The 22,195-nt window shown below is 47.2% G+C and overlaps 2 non-coding genes across 2 annotated transcripts; both read right to left on the reverse strand.

Annotated features, from left to right (window-relative positions):
- Positions 1-6,276: 6,276 nt before the first annotated feature.
- On the reverse strand, positions 6,277-6,349 carry TRNAR-CCU (transfer RNA arginine (anticodon CCU)). Its single transcript has one exon. It is a non-coding gene; the product is annotated as a tRNA-Arg (tRNA).
- Positions 6,350-6,682: 333 nt separating this feature from the next.
- On the reverse strand, positions 6,683-6,755 carry TRNAR-UCG (transfer RNA arginine (anticodon UCG)). Its single transcript has one exon. It is a non-coding gene; the product is annotated as a tRNA-Arg (tRNA).
- Between the last annotated feature and the right edge of the window lie 15,440 nt (positions 6,756-22,195).

A 22,195-nucleotide genomic window follows, 5' to 3' on the forward strand; every position in this document is an offset into this window, starting at 1 on the left:
GGTGATGTGAGAAGGAGGGGGGTGATGTGAGAAGGAGGGGGGGTGATGTGAGAAGGAGGGGGGTGATGTGAGAAGGAGGGGGGTGGGGGGGGGTGATGTGAGGGGGGGGTGATGTGAGAGTGAGGGGGGGGTGATGTGAGAGTGAGGGGGGGGTGATGTGAGGGGGGGGTGGTGATGTGAGGGGGGGTGATGTGAGGGGGGGTGATGAGAGGGGGGGGTGATGTGAGGGGGGGGGTGATGTGAGAGTGGGGGGGGGGGTGATGTGAGAGTGAGGGGGGGGGGTGATGTGAGAGTGAGGGGGGGGGGTGATGTGAGAGTGAGGGGGGGGTGATGTGAGAGTGAGGGGGGGGGGGGTGATGTGAGAGTGAGGGGGGGGGTGATGTGAGAGTGAGGGGGGGGGTGATGTGAGAGTGAGGGGGGGGTGATGTGAGAGTGAGGGGGGGTGATGTGAGAGTGAGGGGGGGGTGATGTGAGAGTGAGGGGGGGGTGATGTGAGAGTGAGGGGGGGTGATGTGAGAGTGAGGGGGGGTGATGTGAGAGTGAGGGGGGGGTGATGTGAGAGTGAGGGGGGGGGTGATGTGAGAGTGAGGGGATGTGAGAGTGAGGGGGGGTGATGTGAGAGTGGGGGGGGTGGTGTGAGAGTGGGGGGGGTGGTGTGAGAGTGGGGGGGGTGGTGTGAGAGTGGGGGGGTGATGTGAGAGTGGGGGGGGTGATGTGAGAGTGGGGGGGGGTGATGTGAGAGTGGGGGGGGGTGATGTGAGAGTGGGGGGGGGGGTGATGTGAGAGTGGGAGGGGGGTGATGTGAGAGTGGGGGGGGGTGATGTGAGAGTGGGGGGGGGGGTGATGTGGGGGGGGGGGGTGATGTGAGAGTGGGGGGGGGGGTGATGTGAGAGTGGGGGGGGGGGTGATGTGAGAGTGAGGGGGGGGTGATGTGAGAGTGAGGGGGGGGTGATGTGAGAGTGGGGGGGGGTGATGTGAGAGTGGGGGGGGGTGATGTGAGAGTGGGGGGGGGGTGATGTGAGAGTGAGGGGGGGGTGATGTGAGAGTGAGGGGGGGGTGATGTGAGAGTGAGGGGGGGGTGATGTGAGAGTGAGGGGGGGGGGGGTGATGTGAGAGTGAGGGGGGGGGGGGTGATGTGAGAGTGAGGGGGGGGGGGGTGATGTGAGAGTGAGGGGGGGGGGGGGTGATGTGAGAGGGGGGGTGGGTGTGTGTGGGGGTGGGTGGTTGTGGTGAGGGGGGGGTGATGTGTGGGTGTGGGGTGTGGTGTGGGGGGGGGGTGTGTGAGTGGTGGGGGGGGGTGATGTGAGAGTGTGGGGGGGGGGGGTGATGTGAGTGTGGGGGGGGGGGTGATGTGAGAGTGAGGGGGGGGGGTGATGTGAGAGTGAGGGGGGGGGGGTGATGTGAGAGTGGGGGGGGGGGTGATGTGAGAGTGAGGGGGGGGTGATGTGAGAGTGAGGGGGGGGGTGATGTGAGAGTGAGGGGGGGGGTGATGTGAGAGTGAGGGGGGGGGGGTGATGTGAGAGTGAGGGGGGGGGTGATGTGAGAGTGAGGGGGGGGGTGATGTGAGAGTGAGGGGGGGGGTGATGTGAGAGTGAGGGGGGGGGTGATGTGAGAGTGAGGGGGGGGGTGATGTGAGAGTGAGGGGGGGGGGTGATGTGAGAGTGAGGGGGGGGGGTGATGTGAGAGTGAGGGGGGGGGGTGATGTGAGAGTGAGGGGGGGGGTGATGTGAGAGTGAGGGGGGGGTGATGTGAGAGTGAGGGGGGGGGTGATGTGAGAGTGAGGGGGGGGGGTGATGTGAGAGTGAGGGGGGGGTGATGTGAGAGTGAGGGGGGGTGATGTGAGAGTGAGGGGGGGTGATGTGAGAGTGAGGGGGGGTTGATGTTCTCAATGAACCCAAAAAACTCATTAATATCAAAGCTGAATATTTTTGTAAGTAGTTTTTAGTTTGTTTTTAGTTTTAGCTATTTTAGGGGGATATCTGTGTGTGCAGGTGACTATTACTGTGCATAATTATTAGGCAACTTAACAAAAAAACAAATATATACCCATTTCAATTATTTATTTTTACCAGTGAAACCAATATAACATCTCAACATTCACAAATATACATTTCTGACATTCAAAAACAAAACAAAAACAAATCAGTGACCAATATAGCCACCTTTCTTTGCAAGGACACTCAAAAGCCTGCCATCCATGGATTCTGTCAGTGTTTTGATCTGTTCACCATCAACATTGCGTGCAGAAGCAACCACAGCCTCCCAGACACTGTTCAGAGAGGTGTACTGTTTTCCCTCCTTGTAAATCTCACATTTGATGATGGACCACAGGTTCTCAATGGGGTTCAGATCAGGTGAACAAGGAGGCCATGTCATTAGATTTTCTTCTTTTATACCCTTTCTTGCCAGCCACGCTGTGGAGTACTTGGACGCGTGTGATGGAGCATTGTCCTGCATGAAAATCATGTTTTTCTTGAAGGATGCAGACTTCTTCCTGTACCACTGCTTGAAGAAGGTGTCTTCCAAAAACTGGCAGTAGGACTGGGAGTTGAGCTTGACTCCATCCTCAACCCGAAAAGGCCCCACAAGCTCATCTTTGATGATACCAGCCCAAACCAGTACTCCACCTCCACCTTGCTGGCGTCTGAGTCGGACTGGAGCTCTCTGCCCTTTACCAATCCAGCCACGGGCCCATCCATCTGGCCCATCAAGACTCACTCTCATTTCATAAGTCCATAAAACCTTAGAAAAATCAGTCTTGAGATATTTCTTGGCCCAGTCTTGACGTTTCAGCTTGTGTGTCTTGTTCAGTGGTGGTCGTCTTTCAGCCTCTTACCTTGGCCATGTCTCTGAGTATTGCACACCTTGTGCTTTTGGGCACTCCAGTGATGTTGCAGCTCTGAAATATGGCCAAACTGGTGGCAAGTGGCATCTTGGCAGCTGCACGCTTGACTTTTCTCAGTTCATGGGCAGTTATTTTGCGCCTTGGTTTTTCCACACGCTTCTTGCGACCCTGTTGACTATTTTGAATGAAACGCTTGATTGTTCGATGATCACGCTTCAGAAGCTTTGCAATTTTAAGAGTGCTGCATCCCTCTGCAAGATATCTCACTATTTTTGACTTTTCTGAGCCTGTCAAGTCCTTCTTTTGACCCATTTTGCCAAAGGAAAGGAAGTTGTCTAATAATTATGCACACCTGATATAGGGTGTTGATGTCATTAGACCACACCCCTTCTCATTACAGAGATGCACATCACCTAATATGCTTAATTGGTAGTAGGCTTTCGAGCCTATACAGCTTGGAGTAAGACAACATGCATAAAGAGGATGATGTGGTCAAAATACTCATTTGCCTAATAATTCTGCACTCCCTGTACATCCTACAGCAAAAAGCTTTATATTGTGAGAATCACAAGACCCAGACCTACATTTTGATGCATAGTATGTCTCTGAAATATTAACAATGAAGGCACAGTCGCAGTTTAGAAATTGCCCTTCAAATTTGAGCTGGCTAGGATGAAGTTTCAATGAATGTCAATGGACGGCGTGAGCTGCAAACATATGGTCTTACTGTGAAAACTATCAGGACTATGGCTTAGCCGTAGACATTTCTAGTGGCAGCAGGGATTCGCTGAACGTTTTTATATAAGATTTGTGTAGGTGGGCTTGAAAATGAGGGAGTGATGGCAGTTTAGAAATCATGTCCTGATTTTTCAGCTTTTGCCAGCTCCCACTCTAGCTTTGCCATTCATTCCTATGGGACAAATTTCGCCACAAGGATGACGGTATTCCGTGAACCATTCGGTGAAACGTTCCACAAAGTAATAGCAATCTGATCAGGAACAATCCGTACGTTTCGGTATATTATGGTCTATGTAGTGTAAAAACTGTGGGAGGAGTTAGGGTGGCAAATTTGGCTATAATAATAATATGTATGTGAGATATCATTAAGTCGTCTTGCTATGCAAGAACACTTAATAACTAGAAAAGCTACAATTTCTGGGGAAATTGTGTGAAGTGTTCTTGCCTCCACCAGTAGTCTACAACTGAAGTGGGCGGAGTAACTGTTATCATTTATATAGCACATTTAATTGCAACTTTGTTGCGCAGTTACATTAAACCATACATTTATAAAAACACTAGCAGGTGTACAAAAGGCCCTGTCTATGACATCACTTGCTGCTGCAGCCTGGCACAGGTCAGAGTATTTTGGCGGTTGCCATCTTCAACCGGTCGTATTTTAAAAACTATAAATCCTACAGCGAAGAGCTTTATATTGTGAGAATCACAAGACCCAGACCTACATTTTGATGCCTAGTATGCCTCTGAAGTATTAACAATGAAGGCACAGTCGCAGTTTAGAAATTGCCCTTCAAATGTGAGCTTTGCAGAGTGGAGTTTCAATGAATGCCAATGGACGGCGTGAGTTGCAAACAAATGGTCATATTGTGAAAACTATAGGGAGTATGGCTTAGCCGTGGGTATTTTTTAGTGGCAGCAGGGATAGCTGAACGTTTTGATATATGATTTGTGTAGGTGGGCCTGAAAATGAGGGAGTGGTGGCAGTTTAGAAATCATGTCCTGATTTTTCAGCTTTTGCCAGCTCCCACTCTAGCTTTGCCATTCATTCCTATGGGACCAATTTCGGCACAAGAACGCCGATATTCCGTGAACCACTTGGTGAAACGTTCCACAAAGTAATAGCACACCAATCGTGAACAATCCGCACGTTTCGGTATATTTCTGTCTATGTAGTGTAAAAACTGTGGGAGGAGTTAGGGTGGTAAATTTGGCTATAATTAGAACTAGAAAAGCTACAATTTCTGGGGAAATTGTGTGAAGTGTTCTTGCCTCCACCAGTAGTCTACAACTGAAGTGGGCGGAGTAACTGTTATCATTTATATAGCACATTTAATTGCAACTTTGTTGCGCAGTTACATTAAACCATACATTTATAAAAACACTAGCAGGTGTACAAAAGGCCCTGTCTATGACATCACTTGCTGCTGCAGCCCGGGACAGGTCAGAGTATTTTTGCGGTTGCCATCTTCAAACGGTCGTATTTTAAAAACTTTAAATCCTACAGGGAAGAGCTTTATACTGTGAGAATCACAAGACCCAGACCTACATTTCGATGCATAGTATGTCTCTGAAATATTAACAATGAAGGCACAGTTGCAGTTTAGAAATTGCCTTTCAAATTTGAGCTGGCTAGAGTGGAGTTTCAATGAATGTCAATGGACGGCATGAGTTGCAAACAAATGGTCATATTGTGAATACAATCAGGACTATGGCTTAGCCATTGACATTTCTAGTGGCAGCAGGGATAGCTGAACATTTTGATATAAGATTTGTGTAGATGGGCTTGAAAATGAGGGAGTGGTGGCAGTTTAGAAATCATGTCCTGATTTTTCAGCTTTTGCCAGCTCCCACTCTAGCTTTGAACATTTTGCCATTCATTCCGATGGGACCAATTTTGCCTCGAGAACAACGATATTCCGTGAACCATTCGGCGAAACGTTCCACAAAGTAATAGCACACCAATCAGGAACAATCCGCACGTTTTGGTTTATTTTTGTCTATGTAATGTAAAAACTGTGGGAGGAGTTAGGGTGGTAAATTTGGCTATAATAAGAATAATAATATATATGTGAGATAACATTAAGTGGTCTTGCTATCCAAGAACACTTAAATATGCACATTATTGACATTAGGCTGCCTAAGTCATGTGTACTGGAGGTGCAACTTGCCCCTGGCACATAATTGCCAATACCAGTCTGGTGCAGCATTTCAAGCTGAAACATTGCACATGCAGACTCATACCATCATGACCACTTCAAAAAGCTGAAGTGGTCATGTTGGTTGGAGTATCCCTTTAATTTAACCTTACACTATGCATTTATCATAATGCCTCTGATTAGAGGGGTCCCACACATTTATTCAGTTGACCTTTTATATTTTCACTTATGTTTCTTGATTTATGGATTCAAATAACCTAACATTAATAATAAGAGGGCATGCCTGGGGTACATGCATCTCAGACAAGAGAAAAACACAACCATCTAATTGACACAATTTCTGTGAATAAGATCCATGTCTCGAATTTCAGCAGAAGTCACGCAATATTCACTTGCAGGAACTTACATATGAAATCTTGGATGCCAGCAACTGCAGTCGATTTACTCAGCACTGGATATAACATCTGAAAAATAAAAAACAATGCACAACGATGGATATAACTTGTGAAAAATAAAATAAATTAAAAAGTATTAACACACCCCAGATGGGACTCGAACCCACAATCCCTGGCTTAGGAGGCCAGTGCCTTATCCATTAGGCCACTGGGGCTCTACACTGCTGTTTGTTGAAAAACTTGTTGTAGTCTCTTAAGAAAACTGATGTCTTATAGGATATTTATTATGTCAGTGTGATCTTTATAGTATAAACGCCTAAGGAAGACAATATTTCTTTGCTCTACGAATTCACTTTCTGCTGAATATAGTGTAAACTATCCTGTGCTGTTCTATAACATGTGTTTTTATGATTTTACTTTCAGTATTAGTAGAAATGTAGGACTCTTACTTTTCAAATCGTAGAAACTTTAATAAGACTATAGTGTGAATACTTTTTTTTTTTTTTAAATGACACAATTTTTAAAAAAATTTAAGGAAAAAAAAAAAACGACCACGAAGGGACTCGAACCCTCAATCTTCTGATCCGAAGTCAGACGCCTTATCCATTAGGCCACGCGGTCATCTGCCACGTAATGTGTGTTATATCATATAACATCCTATGCATTATACTATAGGAACTAAATATTCATTTTTATTTATTTGTCATAATATTACAACTTTTCAATTTCATGCTTATATAATGTAATTGAATTAATTGCTAGGAAAGGCATAGATTGTAAAAAAAAAAAAAAAATTTTTTTTAAAATGTAAATTAAACAAAATAGTGTATGGTAAAAAACCATCAATTCATAGGTAGAAATCTCATACCAAGTATAGAGCTTGCACAGTAAAAGCAGATCATTTTGGCAAAATAAATTCACGTGCAAGTACACACAGAATTGCACACTGGGAGCACACGCAAATATAGGGAAATAGTAAAATCGCTCTCAGTCGTTAAATTCAGTCAAAATAGTAAAAGAATTTAAACTTTTGAAGAGGGTTCATACTGTGTGAGAAGGCAGGGTTATAGTGTGTGGGACAGTGGGGTGGTACTGTGAGGAAAGGATGTAATATTGTGTGGGACGGGGGTGATGGTGTAAGAGAGGGGGTGGTAGTTTGAGGGAGGGAATACTAGGAGAGGGGGTGATAGTGTGAGGGAGGGGGTTGATGGTGTGTGGGAGGGGGTAACACTGTGAGAGGGGGTTAATGGTGTGTGAGAAGGGGTGATACTGTGGGTGTCTGTGGGATGATATTGTGGAAGGGGTTATACTGTGAGGGGGAGAATATTGTGAGGGAGGGTGATGGTGTAAGCGGAGAATATTGTGAGGGAGGGGGTAATACTGTAAGGGGGATGCTGGGATGGAGGGGATAATACTGTGAGGGGGATACGGGGAGGGAGGGGGGTGAAAATGTGAGCGGGGGGAATACTGGGAGAGAGGGAATACAAGTGAGGAAAAACTGACAAGTGGCTGCCACCCACGTGAGCCTCCTCAAAAACCTCATAATTACCAAAGATGATGACCGGCCTTTATTTACAATGTGGCAAGTAGCAAGGTTGTCTAAAAAACATCTGACCGAGTGACCTGTCCAGCAAGGACCCCAGGCAATTGCAAGGACCCCAGGCAATTGCTGCCGCTACTATCGGGTATAGCTCGAATAAGGCTGATGTTGTGGAGAAGCTTGGTAGGGACTTGACTTCACTAAGCCATGGACCCCAGAGCCATTGATTGCCACAGATGGTTGCGAAGCCCGTATTGGCCGCAGCGGCTGTCCAGAGTGTCAGGGAATTGTTGGAAATTGGGGGGAATAAACATGGCTTTCCCGTTCCATGTCATGAGAAAAGTGCGCCACGTCAGTAAGTCAGCCGTCGCTTGTGGGTCTAATGTGATGCGGAAATTGTTTGAGGAAAGTGTAGTCGGGAAATGAAGGATCTACTCGCCAGACCAATAACGGGATGTGAGAGAGTATTGGAGGCCCTTATAAATGGGACCAAAGCCCCTCCCACAACTACAGGCCCAGCCTTAAATATATTTATATATATATGTTATATATACACATTTATATTTTTTGTCCTATTTGCTTGTATAATGATTTTTTAACCATTAGGGTACTGCCGGACAGCTCAGGTGGATACCTATGCCTGCCATGTGATCGCTCTTTCAGATCAATCACATGGCTCCGGGGGATAAAATTACTGGGCGGGTTGACTGCCTGGGCTCGATGGAGGTGAGTACACCTCGGGCGGTGGGGCTCAAAGCCGTTATGGAGTTCCATGCCACCACAACGGCTTTAAAGCCTATTTAAAGCAGGACTGCATTGAACGCTGTAACGGCGTTAATGGGTTAATAGGACAAGCTGCCTCTTGATCAAATAGTAGACTTAGTTGTCTAGGTTGAGAAAAGACTGAAGTCCACTATAAAGGACTGCATAGAATTAAATTCAACTAAACCGACATCTTACAATTTGTCTACAAAAGTTCCTTACTCATCACAACATGTTTTATCAATCTGGAAGGTTCTAAAGCAAGTAAAGTTCTCATAGACTCATCCTCTCCACATTGTCATTTATCAAAATTATAACTTCTCAGATTTCAACGTAAATGTAATAAAAGTGTCCAGAACAAAGTAAACACACTTAAAAATCTGCTGATACATCTTGTATCCATTGATCAAGCTCTACTAGAGGATTTTCCCCTGGGTGAGAAGAGTGTTTCAGATCTCATGTGGAGCATCTTGCTCTTGGTATAAGTACCCCCAGCTTCATCATAAGTAAGTGGATGCAGCCCAGCACAGCACAGGAAAATGTTGGTGATGATTCTATTCTGTATAGCAGGTACTGTATATTCAGTAATCGAGAAGACTGTATTGCTGTTTAAAAAAAACTAGGAGTTAATTACTAAACCTTGGATTGTGGAAAATGACAAGGGAAGAGAAATGATAAGGTCTAAATAGTTGAAATAAAAATACATTGTCCATATCAGCTATTATGACGTACATTTTGCTTTCCCCTGGTTAATTCTCCATAATCCCAAGTTTAATAAATAACTCGAAAAGCATTGTGTGTACAGGCATATATTGTCAATAATGAAGAAAGCAATGTTATCGCTCACAATTCTTCTCTGTGTGTGCTGTAGAGAAAAATGTTATGTCATTGCTGACTTGTGTGTCTACATAGTTTGTAGTACCTCTCTATCTTTATATATGTAGTATAATGTTATCAGTTTACAGGAAAACGTGTGAGTAGCAGTTATTTGTCGTTTAACGCTTTGTTTTTAGGCGTGTATAAAGGGATGTGTAATAATTTAGGATAATTAACTTTCATAATATTCTCTCCAGCACTTCAGAGTCTTAATTGCAGTAGAGCTAAATTAGATTATTAGACAATTAAAGGGACACTATAGTCACCAGAACAACAGCTTAAAGGAACACTATAGTCACCAAAACAACTTTACATTAATGAAGCAGTTTTGGTGTATAGATCAAGCCCCTGCAGTCTCACTGCTCAATTCACTGGCATTTAGGAGTTAACTCACTTTGTTTATGCAGTTTAGCCACACACCCCTGCATGTGACTTACACATTCTTCCTAAACACCTCCTGTGTCATCTATTGTTTACACTTCCTTTATTGAAAATTCTATTAAATTTAGAATGTCTTGCTCTGTTAATAACTTGCTAGACCCTGCAGGAGCCTTATGTATGTCATTAAAGTTCAAGTTACAGAACAGGAAATAAAAACTGCTAAAGCAAGTTAACTGATTGAAATTGAAACCATTTTTTTATATGCAGTGTGTGTCAGTCACCATCAGGGGAGGTGTGGCTAGGCTGCATAAACAGAAACAAAAGTGCTTTAACTCCTAAATCACAGATAATTGCACAGATAACATGGCAACGCTCATCCTCTGCACTGTACTCTTGTGAGGAGAGAGTAGTCGGACTGCAGCCATAGGAGCTGCAGGCTGCATTGTGCGCACCACCACTGGACCACCAGGGATTGAAAAGGGGATAAATAATGTTTTTTAAAAACATATAAATTGGCTTATCCCCCCCCCCCCCCACACACACACACACACTGAACCCCTACACACACACACACACTTCACCCCCCCCCCCTACCCACACACTGCATACCTCTCTGCAGTCTGTGAGTGTATTCAATAGTGAGTGTGTTTTCAGAAGTCTTTATGTATTCGGCTGTCTATGTGTGTATATTCAGCAGCCTGTGTATTCAGCAATCTGTGTTTGTGTATGTGTATTAAGCATTCTGAGTATAGGTTTTTAGCAGTCTGTGCGTAACTGTCAGGGCTTACCTTAGTTGGAAGCCCGGTATGCAGAGATATACGCTCACCCTTGCAAATAAACACAGACCAAGGTGACCAGATAAGGAACCACCTAGCCTGTGAGTCTGTGCAGGATATTGCTCCAAGTTGCAGTACAGGCAAGGATACAAGCAGGAGAATTGTCGAGGATAAGCCATAAGTCAGAGGGGGCCAGAAACATAGAAACATAGAATGTGAAGGCAGATAAGAACCATTCGGCCCATCTAGTCTGACCAATATTTCAAAATACTTTTAATTAGTCCCTGGCCTTATCTTAAGTGTAGGATAGCCTTATGCCTATCCCACACATGCTTAAACTCCCTCACTGTGTTAACCTCTACCACTTCAGCTGGAAGGCTGTTCCATGCATCCACTACCCTCTCAGTAAAGTAATACTTCCTGATATTATTTTTCAACCTTTGCCCCTCTAATTTAAGACTATGTCCTCGTGAAGTCAGGATAAACAAGGGTAAGCCAAAGTCAGAGGATGCCAGAGGTCAGGACACATGAGAAGAATAAGCCAAGGTCAGGAGAACACTGGATCACAAACACAGGAACCAGAGTTAATGAACTGACACTTCCCTCAGGGAGGTCTTATACCTGGCTAAATAGACATCTGCTTCAGGTGGACGGAGATAGACAGGAGCAGCCACAGGTAATATCCAGCCCCCATTGCTAGAGACAAGGCAAGGATAAACATCACGCCAAACCAAAAAGAGAAGTGTGACTCAGAGATAAGACAGCAGGATTAGGACACAGAGGACCACAGTTCAAATCCCTAGAGCAGTTATGGCGAACCTATGGCACGCGTGCCACAGGTGGCACGCCATGCCCTCTCTGTGGGCACACGGCCACAGGTCCGCCATCACTGCAGAGTAGGCACCTGCCTGCCCGAAACGGCAGGCGCCTACTCTGCTTCCGTGTCGGGAGGCAGGGGGAGGGATCTGTGATGCTGATCCCCTGTCCTCCCGCGCGATGCTTTGTGGAGCGTTGCCGAGCGTTACCACACTCCACACACGCTCCACACAGCATCGCGCGGGAGGACAGGGGAGCTGCTTCACAGATCCCTCCCCCTGCCTCCCGACACGGAAGCACTGCCTGCCACCACCGGACCACCAGGGATGGCTGTGCCCCCCCCCACACTTCATTAAAGGTAAGAAGGAGGGAGGGGGGGGGGGGAATACTGACACACAGCACCCCTTCCCCCCCCCCAAGTACCCTTACCCCCCCAGCACCACCCCTATCTCCCCAGCACCACCCCTACCCCCCCACAGCACCACCCCACCCCCCCAGCAGCACCCTACCACCCCAGCAGTACTCCTACTCCCCCACAACAGTACCCCTACCACCCTCAGCAGTACCCCTACCCCCCAGCAGTACCCCTACCACCCCCAGCAGTACCCCTACCACCCCCAGCAGTACCCCTACCCCCCAGCAGTACCCCTACCACCCAGCAGTACCCTTACTCCCCCACATCAGCACCCCTACCCCCCCCAGCACCCCTACCCCCCCATCAGTACCCCTACCCCCCAGCAGTACCCCTACCACCACCAGCATTACCCCTACTCCCCCACATCCGTACCCCTACCCCCCAGCACCCCTACCACCATCAGAAGTACCCCTACCACCATCAGCAGTACCCCTACCACCCCCAGCAGTACCCCTACCCCCTCCACACACAGTACCCCTACCCCCCCACAGCACCCCTACCCCCCACACACAGTATCCCTACCCCCCACAGCAGTACCCATACCCCGCCAGCAGTATCCCTACCCCCACACAGTACCCCTACCCCCCAGCAGTACCCCTACCCCCCCACAGCACCCCTCTCACACACGCATACAGCACCCCTACCCCATGCACAGCACCCGTCTCACACACACACAGCACCCCCCTCACACACACACAGCACCCCCCTCACACACACACAGCACCCCCCTCACACACACACAGCACCCCCTCACACACACACAGCACCCCCTCACACACACACAGCACCCCCTCACACACACATACACAAAGCACCCCCCAAACACACACACAGCACCCCCTCACACACACATACACACAGCACCCCCCAAACACACACACAGCAACCCCTCACACACACAGCACCCCCTCACACACACATACACACAGCACCCCCCAAACACACACACAGCAACCCCTCACACACACAGCAACCCCTCACACACACAGCACCCCCTCACACACACAGCACCCCCCTCACACACACAGCACCCCCCTCACACACACAGCACCCCCCTCACACACACACACAGCACCCCCCCAAACACACACACACAGCACCCCCCAAACACACACACAGCACCCCCCCAAACACACACACAGCACCCCCCCAAACACACACACAGCACCCCCCCAAACACACACACAGCACCCCCACACACACACAGCACCCCCCCACACACACACAGCACCACACACACAGCACCCCCACACACACACAGCACCCCCCCACACACACAGCACCCCTCATACACACACCACAGCACCCCTCATACACACACACACAGCACCCCTCATACACGCACACACACACGCACCCCCCCCCCCCCCCACACACACACACACCCACACGCACCCCCCCACACACACGCAATTGCCGTGTTGGCAATTTAAGGGAAAAAAAGGTTGGCATGTATTGCGGTTTGGGCACTCGGGCTCAAAAAGGTTCGCCATCACTGCCCTAGAGTATATATACTTCCTGGTTGTCCTTGTTTCCTTGCCCTGTTGTGGTTTTTGTTACCTGAGAGTGTGTTTACTGTGTATTGGATTTTCTGTTTTCTGACCTTGGCTTGTTTGACTATTCTTGCTCTCTGTTATCCTGTTCTTGGCCTGGCTATCAATTCCGTGTATTTCTGTAATCTTGACCTCGGCTTGTCTCTCGTTTATTCTCTGTGTGCTTGCAGACATTTCATATATCTGTCTCAGGCACTGACCACGCCACTCTAAGGACCGGTACGTGTACCTTTACTGTTACCTTTAGGTTTGCGTGTTAGGGTTATTCTATTCCTGACAGTATGTATCCAGCTGTCTATGTGTTTGTATTCAGCAGTCTGTGTATATATTTAACAGACTGCTGTGTGTGTATTCAGCAGTCTGTGTGTGTGTATTCAGCAGTTTGTCTGTGTGTGTATTCAGCAGTCTGTCTGTGTGTGTGTGTATTCAGCAGTTTGTCTGTGTGTGTATTCAGCAGTCTGTGTGTGTATTCAGCAGTTTGTCTGTGTGTGTATTCAGCAGTTTGTCTGTGTGTGTATTCAGCAGTCTGTGCGTATTCAGCAGTTGGTCTGTGTGTGTATTCATCAGTCTGTCTGAATTGAGCAGTCTGTATATATGTGTACGTCAGCAGTCTGTGTGTATTGTATTTGTTGAAGGTACCAATAAATGTAAGCTTTCCCCAGGGACCTATTATTCTGTTAAGATGGCCCTGTTTAATAACCCCTGAAGGACCAAACTTCTGGAATAAAGGGGAATCATGACATGTCACACATGTCATGTGTCCTTAAGGGGTTAAGGGTATGTGTATGCTCTGATCATGTTCCTACAAAATGTAAAGACACTCATTTGAGTACCAGGAAGGGGATGAACTGTAACAGCCACTTCTGGCTAGGAATATGTTAAAGACTTCTAATGTGTATGTATTTCTCTGGTTTTTTTTTTTTTTTTTTTTTTAAGTGATTTTTGTATCGCTACTGGGTGTCCCGGTTTTTTATTTTAAAAATCTGGTCACCCTGTTACTATCTTAAGTCCATACTGCTATTGGCTGACTTGGACTCACTGTGCTCTTCGGGAGGGGGTTACGGTGAAGGATCTGGAGGGCAACTTTGTGTAACACTGTAACCCTATTGTATATAAATAAGGTTGTGTGGGGGTAGAAATAGATGTGCTGTTTTAAATTAAACTGAATATGCTAGTTTCATTTGGAACTGTGTGTCCTGTCTGGTTTAATCAGGGTTCCCAGAAACAGAGTCTTTGGACATATTAGCTGTCTGCATGGTTCCTGTAGCCAGCGACAAGTCAAAAAGAACTAGGCCTGAAAGTCGCAAGTGCCTTCATAAAGGCAAGAGCTATTCCCAGTGCAGGAAGAGGTGTGGATATCTGCCTGGGAAGGAGAGCTACAGAGGAATAGACAGAGGGAATGATACATGCCTGAAAGGAGAGAGCTGCAGCATGGTCCAGGGTGGAAGATACCCAAGTCAAGCATCAACGACTCATATCTGAAGCGCTCCAGGGTTCCTGATAGCTGTGAGATAGCAAACTTGGCAGTGGTACTTGGTCGGAGTATGGGAGCTCAGTCACAAAAGTAATCTAAGGACCAACGTTTTTGAAACTGCTTAATAATAGCATCTGTTGATCTAAAACATAGCAATATTAAAATAAGTATTTTACAGGCATTTGAGAGCTGGCAATGGGGTAGGGTGACCCATGCCCCCCTTCCCCTCCTTCCCCAAGCCATCTAAAACAAGAATAATTTATGGTTAAAGGGCATAGGAGGGCTGGCAAAGGGGCATGTGTACAATTGCCATCCCTCCCCCAAAACCACTAGCATACAGGGGTTGTAGGGCCATCACGTTTTTTGTGTGCCAAAAAAATGACATTGTTTTGCACTTGCCTACTAGGCCAAAAGTGCCGAGCCCTCCTCTGTGCAAGAGGGTCCCTGGTTCTTGTCTCTCTGGACTTTGCAAAGACTGCTCATCGAGCTGCATTGGGAACTCTGTGATTGGACAGCGACGGAAAGGCAGGGCAGAGTTAGAAAGGGAGGGCTTGCAAAGACAGCAGGCAAGAGAACTGCAGTTTTAGCAAGCTGTTTTTAGATATACCTCCAATTTAAAAGATGCATTATTAAATGCATGCAAGTTTTCATTTGGGTTATATCTACTAAAGCAGGCCCGGACTGGCCATCGGGCACACCGGGCAAATGCCCGGTGGGCCGCGATGGCCATGGGCCAAAGCCGGTAGGAAAGATCAAAAGATCTCCCCTGCCGGCCCATGCAGGGCAGCACCGGCCCCAAGAAGGAGTTCCCATCATGAGCCGCAGGGGAGATCGGGCAGTGAGCCGGTCACCGTCCGCACACGCCGAGAAGCTGCCTTCTCTTCCTCTCGCGAGCTCCGAGATTATCAGAGCGTTGCCATGGTAACCCGCGGCAACGCTCTGAAAATACGGTGCTCGCGAGAGGGAGAGACATGGTCTGTACCCTGCGGGGTACAAACTGAAATTACCTGCCCTGGACCGCCAGGGATCGGTGTGCGGCGTGGCCCCCCCTCACTGGACTACCAGGTACCTGCATGTTTCATCTCCCCCTGCAAAGTTATAATAGAGAAAATGTTGTTGTTGTTTTTTTTTTAATTAAATTATTAATTTAAGCCCATATCCAACCACAAAGTTATAAAAGGAATTTAATGGGATTTTTTTTGTTTTTGAAATAAATAATTAATTTAAGACCATATCTATATACACCCCCCTCACATATACACACACACTACACACACTGCACCCCCTGCACTAACACACAAACACACACTACACCCCCTGCACTAACACACTAAACCCCATGCATACTGCTCCCCTGCACCAACACACAAACACACTGCACCCCCTGCACCAACACACAAACACACTGCACCCCCTGCACCAACACACAAACACACTGCACCCCCTGCACCAACACACAGACACACTGCACCCCCTGCACTAACACATAGACACACTGCACCCCCTGCACTAACACACAAACACACACTACACCCCCTGCACTAACACACTAAACCCCATGCATACTGCTCCCCTGCACTAACACACAAACACACTGCACCCCCTGCACCAACACACAGACACACTGCACCCCCTGCACCAACACACAGACACACTGCACCCCCTGCACCAACACACTGCACCCCGTGCACTAACACACAAACACACACTACACCCCCTGCACTAACACACTAAACCCCATGCATACTGCTCCCCTGCACCAACACACAAACACACTGCACCCCCTGCACCAACACACAAACACACACTGCACCAACACACAAACACACACTACACCCCCTGCACTAACACACTAAACCCCATGCATACTGCTCCCCTGCACTAACACACAAACACACTGCACCCCCTGCACTAACACATAGACACACTGCACCCCCTGCACTAACACACAATCACACTGCACCCCCTGCACTAACACATAGACACACTGCACCCCCTGCACCAACACACAAACACACACTGCACCCCCTGCACCAACACACAAACACACACTACACCCCCTGCACTAACACACTAAACCCCATGCATACTGCTCCCCTGCACTAACACACAAACACACTGCACCCCCTGCACTAACACATAGACACACTGCACCCCCTGCACTAACACACAAACACACTGCACCCCCTGCACGAACACATAGACACACTGCACCCCCTGCACTAACACACAAACACACTGCACCCCCTGCACCAACACACAGACACACTGCACCCCCTGCACCAACACACAAACACACTGCACCCCCTGCACCAACACACAAACACACTGCACCCCCTGCATTAACACACAGACACACTGCATCCCCTGCACTAACACACAAACACACACTACACCCCTGCGCCAACACACAGACACACTGCACCCCCTGCACTAACACACAAACACACAGACACACGGCACCCCCTGCACTAACAGATAGACACACTGCACCCCCTGCACTAACACACAGACACACTGCACCCCCTGCACTAACACACAGACACACTGCACCCCCTGCACTAACACACAAACACACACTACACCCCCTCCACTAACACACTAAACCCCATGCATACTGCTCCCCTGCACTAACACACAGACACACTGCACCCCCTGCACTAACACACAAAAACACTACACACACTATACCCCTATATACACACTACACCTCGTGCACTTACACACAAACACACTGCACAGATGCTATACCTTTCTATAAATACTACACACACACTATATCCCTGTATGCACATTACACCCCCTGCACTCACACAAACACACTACACACACTCTATACCCCTTATATACACACTATACCCAGAGCACTTACATACGCACAGTAAACACACTCTATACCGCCTAAACATACACTACACTCCCTGCACTCACATACTTTATACCCCTATAAACACACATATTACACCCCCTGCATGCACACACACTGATTTATATCCCCTATAAATACACATTCTACACCCCCTGTACACACTATACCACCTATGCATACATTGACACACCTATACACATGTGCTCTACAGCCCCTATATGTATACACACACTAGAGCCCCTAGATACACTTACAAACACACTGTACAGCCTTACATGCACACACTACATCCCCTAGGCCCACATACTCCACAGGCCCTCCAAACACACACACACGCACGCACATACACACATACTTTACAACCCAGAAACACACACACACACACTACAGCATCTAACCACACATAGTACGCCACGAACAGACCCCTTTACACATACACTACAACACAAATTATTTTGTGGGGGGTGCGTGTTAATGGTGGTGACATTACACGTCCCCTTTCTGACCCCGCCCCTACTAGTGGGCTGCTCTGCCTTGAATTGCCCGGGCTGAATTTTTGTCCCAGTCCGGCCCTGTACTAAAGAGTATTTTTTTTTAAATTTCTTTGTATTTGGGCAGTGGAGTGTCCCTTCCAGTACTTTAGTGCAACACATGTTCTAAAGTTCTGTTTAGTGGGTGAAATCATACATAGAGGATTTCAGACTGTATTATATACTTCATCATTTAGCATTTTTACAACTTTTATACAATGAGCCTATAAAGGTCGCCTATGAGTTTAGACTCTGAAGGTCGTTCAGAAGGTGAAAAAAGGTAAGCACTAGGCAATTTGAATATGATACAATACGCCTCTTTTAGCAAAAGTAATCCAAATGTATAAATTACACACTTATCGGACGGGTGTGGGGACCTTTGTTTCCTCAGGGTACTTTCCAAGTGCAACATCACAGAAGATATGTCGGTATCATGATTTAATTGATCATGTCAATCTTACCAAACACCAGGAGTTGCTTTCACTATCCATCCCAAAGAAGGACTGCAAAAGTCCACTAACAGTCTCTGTTGGGGCAATGCTCATATCCATCCTGACTCTGGTAAGTACACGCAAAATAATTTTTTATTAGAGAAAATATAAGTCAGTGAACCGATAGTAAACTTTGACCCAGCATATGAATATTCAGTTGAAAAAGGGCAATGGAGCCCCATGATGAACAATATGAAAAATGTTTGGTGCTTCTAAAAAAAACTGTGTCTTGGTATGATAGAATGTTCTATTTATTTCAGGTGGTAGAAAAGGAAATTGTTGTCGAGACAAATTCTAGACCTTGGAGTGGATAGGTTAATGAAAAAGTCTCTCATAGGATTATGTACTAAAGTAAGAATTTCAAATGTAAGGCCAGAGTAATCAAATTAAAAGCATAGTTGACTTTAGGCCCGGACTGACCATCGGGCACACTGGGCAAATGCCCGGTGGGCCGCGGTGGCCAGGGGCCGAGGCCGGCAGGGAGATCACAAGATCTCCCCTGCCGGTCTTTGCAGGGCCGGCACCTATCTGAGCACCGGCCCTGCAGTAGTCCACGGCGGGCTGGTGGGGAGATCAAAGATCTCTCTCACCGGCCCACAAGCAATATATTCTGGCCGCCGGCGGGGAGAGGGGGAGGGAGACAGCCTGCCAGTAGAGGAACCTGGAGGAGCTTTAACTTACAGCTCCGCCGGGTTCCTCTCGCGAGATTCGGCTTGCGAGAGTGAACTCTAGACCACAGGCTAGAGTTCACGCACCACTAGGACCATCGGCATCAGCAGCAGGATCCCCCCTCCCAGGCATAAGGTAAGCAGGGAGGGGGGAAATAATCACTCAGGTCACACCAGCCTCATTTATTCACAGACACCCTGCACTTCTAACACTCACAGCACCCTCATACACACTGCACCCCTAACACTCACAGCACCCTCACACACTGCACCCCTAACACTCACCTAACACTCACAGCACCCTCACACACACTGCACCCCTGACACTCACAGCACACACACACTGCACTCCTGACACTCACAGCACCCTCACACACACTGCACCCCTGACACTCACAGCACACACACACTGCACTCCTGACACTCACAGCACCCTCACACACACTGCACCCCTGACACTCACAGCACACACACACTGCACTCCTGACATTCACAGCACTCTCACACACACACTGCACCCCTAACACTTACAGGACACTCACTCACACACACACTGCTCCCCTAACACTCACAGCAGGCTAACCCTCACAGCACCCTAACACACACTGCACCCCTGACACTCACAGCGCACACACACACTGCACTCCTGACACTCACAGCACCCTCACACACACTGCACCCCTCACACTTACAGCACCCTCATTCACACACACACTGCACCCCTGACACTCACAGCACACACACAATGCACCCCTAACACTCACAGCACCCTCACACACACACACTGCACCCCTGACACGCACAGCACACACACACACACTGCATCCCTGACACTCACAGCACCCTTACTAGCACACACATACACACACACTGCACCCCTGACACTCACAGCACCCTCACTCACACACACTGCACCCCTGACACTCACAGCTTCCTCACATGCACACACTGCACCCTCACACACAGCTTCCTCACACGCACATAGCACCCTTACGCAAACACAACACCCACTCACACACAGCACACACTGCAAACATCACACACACAGCACCCTTACCCACATAGCACCCTCATGTAAACACAGCACCCACCACTCACACACACACTACACCCCTCACACACACACATACACAGAGAACCCTCACACGCACTGCACAATATGCTTTCCTAGCATTTTTGTCTCCTAGTATCCCAACTATGGACACACCAGAGACAAATTTCAAGCAAACACAGTGCAAGCATGTTATTAAATTTGCTTGGGCTGTGCAGAACAAATACAGGGTCTTTTTCTCATGCCAGAGCTCTTCAGCAGAGCTCTGCGCATGGTCTACCCTGGAAGAGCATTGAACCAACATGCTCACTTTGTGATGGGACGTGCTTGTCATTGGTGATGACAAAACACACCCTATCTGGCCCCGCCCCCTTTTTAGTGGGCCGCTGTAATTAAAAACTACCCGGGCCGAATTTTCTTCCCAGTCCGGCCCTGGTTGACTTTGTTTCCAGTTTGGCTATTTTGACCTTAAATTTGAAATTTACCTCAAATTTACTTTTGAATTTCCACTTTAGTGAATAATTCTACAAGGAGGTGGAGAATCAGAGAAGGCCAATAAGCCATAAAACACAACCGAATTAGTATGAGTGGATAATAATGGGAGAGTTAAGTTGTCCCAATAAGGTAGGGTAGGTTTAGGATCCCAGGGTAACATCCAGTTTTTTATGAATAACTTGAAAATGGTTTGGTAAAAAATAGGAAGCACCTTTTCACTTTTTGTTAAAAATAACAAAACCTGCAAGCAGGTTTCCACTAGTGCAATAAGCCTTAGCAGCTGTAATGCTTGGTGAGTCCACCGTAGGGGTTACCACAATGGACAAATGCTTATGGATGCTGTTACATGTGTTTCTTCTTTTAATAAGTAATTTATCTTATGTAAAACTATAAGGCATCACAGAAAATTCTGTTTAGTCCTTCAGCAGATTTTGGGGGCAAGCACATTTGGTAAAACCTTTTTTATGTCTCTAGGCTGAGAAGACTCAATCTATCACCAGCTACATTTGGTTTTCATTGGTAAGAGCTAACAGAATCTCCTAGTAGCAAATGCTCTCATAAATCAGCTTTACTTTCCATTCATTAACACCATCCATTTTGTATCCCCAGACGTGGAAAAATGAATTTGTGGAATGGAACCCCGAGGATATTTGTAACATCAGCTCCTTCACATTCCCACATTCTTATTTCTGGGTGCCAGACCTCTACATTATGGAACAGTAGGACTACAGATGACACAAAACTAGAATAAAAGTCAAAACCTGCAGTGAATATGTAAAGGGGCATACAGAGATAGAGAAAGGAATTAGAATTGGATAAATAAACTTAGAAGTGTTGCTATTTCAAATTTAAAGAAATTACTGGATCATTTAGCAAGGAAAAAAAGTTTTATTCTGGGAGAAAGTGCAAAGAAAAAAAGGGCATGTCAGACTGCCCCGCTAAGGGGTGAGTGAGCTAGATACTATTGCCATTGGCATAGAAGGAACGTGTCTAATGAAACGCGCTACTCTTCCTCGAGTCGGGTATCCACAAAGGTAGGAACACCAGGAAAGACAAGACCAAATTCCGCTCTGTCCCACTAAATTCGGGACAGTTGGGAGGCTTGTAGGAGAGATATGTGACTGTATATGACTGCATAAAGTAATATTTCTCCTGATGTCATTCTTTTACTCTTTGCCAAACCAAATATTGTGAATATTGCCATTTAGAAAGGATTTACTGTCTCTCTCTTGCAGGGTGGTAGATGACACAACTGCATGGATGCCTTATGTAAATCTCACATCTGACGGGATGATCACGGCATCCAAGTTACTCCGAATTACAACAACATGTGCCTTAAATTTGTACTATTTCCCTTTTGATGT

The sequence above is a fragment of the Pelobates fuscus genome, chromosome 6, assembly GCF_036172605.1.
Source record: "Pelobates fuscus isolate aPelFus1 chromosome 6, aPelFus1.pri, whole genome shotgun sequence".
Taxonomy (NCBI): Eukaryota; Metazoa; Chordata; class Amphibia; order Anura; family Pelobatidae; genus Pelobates; species Pelobates fuscus.